General features: G+C 46.4%; 1 pseudogene; it reads right to left on the minus strand.

Moving 5' to 3' along the window:
• Positions 1–3,384: 3,384 nt before the first annotated feature.
• LOC128110430 (60S ribosomal protein L11-like) lies at positions 3,385–3,880 on the minus strand (annotated as a pseudogene).
• Positions 3,881–4,278: the final 398 nt, after the last annotated feature.

Below are 4,278 nucleotides of genomic sequence, written 5' to 3' on the forward strand. Positions count from 1 at the left end.
AGCGCTTGCCTAGCGCAAGGCCCTGGGTTCGGTCCTCAGCTCGGGGGGTGGTCCAAAGTCTCTTCTGAGACTCATGCAATCTCTTAACTGTAATCCCCTGTAAAATCAGGATGAAAGGCAGATCGCCTACTTCCAACAAACAATGGCACGGGATATACATTACCATTACAAACGGGAGCATAGTGAAGAAATACCAGACCAGAGCAAGACCAAAAACCAGCTGGATAAACTCCAAACTCTGCATCTCCATGTCTGATGTCAAAGTGCTCTTCAGATCACCAGTTCCATTCAGCTTTGTGACTGGAACACACTTCTCTCTCTTAGACTAGTTCCACTCCCTGTTAGCAGCTCTCCTAAGCAAATATCCCACAGTTTTGGCATCTCCAACATCTTGGGGTCTCCAAGACAATCCAGGCTTCACCTTCACAGCTTCACACAATGGCCTCTCTAGACCTCCATGCAGGGACATCCCTGACCCATGCCTGGCTTCAGTGGATTTCCTTCATCATGAAGGAAGATTTCATAACCCCTTTCTTCTGTCCTTGACTCTAAAGTCAGAACCATGTGGCTGAAGCTGCCAAGTTCTGCTGCTTTCGGGGTCTGGAACATGGCCCCCTCATTCAATCATATCTTCACCGGCTTTCTGTTTTCAATGGTTTCCTTCACTGCCTAAGATTGACTGTCCTAAAACCCACTCTGTAGACCAGGCTGGCCTCAAACTCAGAGATCCGCCTGCCTCTGCCCCTGGAGTGCCACCTTCTTTCATTCATTCTCACAAGTTAGAAGCTTAGCTGGCTGGGGCCTTGCCCTGAGGCCACCACTCCCTTTGTTTCATTTAGCATCAGGCTTTTCTTTAATCTGTTTATCTCCTTTAACACAGGACTTAGCTCCATTCCGTTTCCTGATGCTCTTTTCTTCTTGAACTGTACATTCTGTATTTTTTCCTTGCTCAGCTTGCTCCTTTTCATTATAAATCTTCTTAAGAGCGGACACTAATGACCACATGACAGAGTCAATACTAGGCTGTCATAGGTTTTCTGCACCTTGAAAGTAGGCTGCTCCACCAACACAGTAAGCCAGATCAAGACAAATTGAAAACGTAAAAGAACAGGTTTGGTTTTTGCTAAGTAACTCCCAGATGAGGCCTTCAACTCTGCCCCACCCCACTCCACACACACACCCCACCCTGCCCAACCCCGCCCCACCCCCTCACCGAGATTGAGGCAGGAGAAATTATGGTAATATTTTATTTGTGCTGAAATGTGATTTTATTTGTATGTTAATAAATAAAGTTGCCTGGAGATCAGAGGTCATAGCCATTAAGCAGAAATCTGACAGTGGTAGCACACGCCCTTAATCCCTGATCACATGGCAGGCAGAGTCTCTGTGTGTTCAAGGACACAGCCAAGCATGGTGACACATGCCTTTAATCCCAGTATCAACCATAGAGACCTGGAGGTCTGTATAGACAGGCAGTGACGAGGAAGTCCTGTGGTTGGGTTTAGAGCCAATGAGAAGGTAGAACAGAAAGGCAATACGAAGACAGGACACACAGGAAGAAGGTCTCTCTCTCAGGGGAAGCGACAGCAGTGATGGTAAGCTAAAGGGAGTCTTGGCTCTTGCTCTGACCTCTTAGGCTTTAACTCTGTATTTGGCTCTGTGTTTCTTATTTACTAAGACTGTTTAGAATTTCATCTACAAGAAATCACGTGTCTGAATTAAAGCAGGGAGCTTAAATGCCCTGTAGGACAGAGGTGTCCTCCGTAGCCCAGTTACAACACTTTGGGTGGGGGCGTGGGTTGCTGGCAACTTCAGACATTGTTGCAAAAACTGGATTTTGGGGCACCTTTTCTTTGTTGGAGATTTTCTGAGAGGGTGGAGTTTGGAGAGAAAGGATTGGGGCTTCCTGGATCAAGCAGGAGTGAGCTGGAGATTTCCAGCAGAAGAGGCTGTTTTGAAATTTCCTCTACCAATGCAATCGATCCAAAACTCTTCAATTTAGCCTCACGCAGATTTTTCAGACAAGGGCAAAAAGCATCTGAATTCTTAGCCAAAATATCACAAGAACGGTCCCTAGGCCACGTACAAATATTCTTCTCCTCTGAAACCTCTTGAGCTGGACCCCCACAGTTCAAATCACCCTCAGCATCACTGTCTTCCATGTTACTACTAGGATGGCCCATTAAGCTCCAACTGTTGCATTCAACTGCTTTTCTAATCCAAAGTCCCAAATTCCATATTCCTCTGAACAAAAACATGGTCTGGCCTATCACAGCAATACCCCAGACCCTGGTACCAACTTCTGTCTTAGGGTTTCTATTGCTGTGAAGAGATACCATAACCATGGCAACCCTTATAAAGGAAAACATTTAACTCGGGCTAGCTTACAGTTCAGAGGTTTAGTCCTTTATCATCATGGCGGGAAGCATGGCAACGTGCAGGTAAACATGGTGCCAGAGAGGTCGCTGAAAATTCTACACACAGACTGGCAGGCAGCAGGAAGTGACACACTTCCTCCAACAAGGCCACACCTCCTCTAATAAGGCCACACCTCCTAATAGTGCCACTTCCTATGAGCCTATGGAGGCCATTTTCTTTCAAACCACCACACAGGGCTTCTGGGAAGCTGAGGACCAGTCTTGGGACCTCTTCAATTTGGTTCAATATATGTTTAGCTGGAGCACAGTGTTCTCTCTTATTGTCTAGTAGGGTTTTTATTTTTGTATTTTTTTTTTCCTGGCTTGATTTTGGTTTGCAGTTTTCCTTGGGTTTTTGTTTGTTTGTTTGATTTTTAGAAACGCATCTCATATAGCCCATGATGGCCTTGAACTCACTGTGTACCTGGGTGTGCACCACCTAGCACAGCAGGACTGGGGCTGTATTTTTAAAATGACATGTATCACCCATGTTGCTTAAATAGAGAGTTCCCAACACCTTTCCCCACGAAGCTCCAGCCATTTTTACATAGGCAAGGTATACCATTTGCAAGCATTGAGCTGGAAAGCAATGTCTATGTTGCTATTCTTATCTTCCCACTGAGAATGTGAAACAACTTTTTTTTTTTTTAAGGTAAGAAAAAAATAAGGTAACTACCATTTCATCGCGCATTCCATATTGTTAAAATATCAATGTGATAGTTTATTTTCTTATTTGTGTACTGTCTTGGACATTCAGTGCACATTTTACACCAACAGCATGTGTCAGTTCAGAAGTCCAGCCTGAGGCTGGGACCTCCACACTGGGTGACAGGGCCCAGTCAAAGCATCCTTCACCCCACCTGGACCACTGAGATCATCCTCCTGCTTCAACTGGGTCTCCTGAAGGAGTTTTTTATTTGTTTTGTTGGGTTTCCAGGACTGAAGTGTGTTGGGTGCCAGCACACTTCTACTGGAACCAGGACGCGGCTTCTGTTGCTGATCCTGTGTTTGGACCCAATCCAGCCTGCCCTGTGCTTGTGTTTGATGCTGCAACCTGGCCTTCCCAGAGCCACAAAGAAGTCCATGACAGCTCCCAATGCTCGGGTCATATTTGATGCCCAGGTCAATGTGTTCCTGCATCCTAAAACCAATGTTTCCAGCATCTGAGAAGTTATTTCTCCATAACTCACACTCCCATGCCTTCAGCTCTTTCTCCGAGATTTCTTCTGCCTTGACTTCACAGATTGTGCAGAAAACAGTAATCTTTTCATTTCTCCTGATGCGGTAGGACCTAACCGTGTATCTAGCTTGGGAAAACGCAGGTGCCTGGCCTGTGAGCCACTCCAACACCTTGGCTGCCCTGGTCAGTCTCTGCTCTCTCCCACACAGATACTGATACAGAGCTGGCTGATACAAAGTCCCCACATGGAGTTCTCCTTCCCACCTTGGACCTCTGCCACCATAGAGAACTGAAGCTCCTGCAGGAGTTTTAATACAGGCAGCCAGAGTGAAACTGTCAGATGGCGTCACTTCCGCTGTCCCAAGTCTTCGGGGATTATCACGACTCTGAGAATAAAATCTAGTCTCTTCTCCATTTCCTTCCTCTCCACTTACTCCTCTGTCCTCAGCTGCTTCCAAGCCTCGCCGCTTTTGCTGTCCTCAAGCTAGGCAATGAACCCCAGCCCACACCCTCCACAATGACTCTTCCGTTTTTCCAGAATAGTCTTTCGATCTGTCATGCCGGAACCTTCTTATCTTCATCCCAGCCAGGAAGTCCCTTCAGAACCAGCCAAGTGTTAGGATCCTGTACATACGCAGCTCAAGGTCTTGCATCTTGCATCTTACATCATCATTGGGCGCT

Source organism: Peromyscus californicus, unplaced genomic scaffold, assembly GCF_007827085.1.
Source record: "Peromyscus californicus insignis strain IS unplaced genomic scaffold, ASM782708v3 Scaffold_15__1_contigs__length_86483966, whole genome shotgun sequence".
NCBI lineage: Eukaryota > Metazoa > Chordata > Mammalia > Rodentia > Cricetidae > Peromyscus > Peromyscus californicus.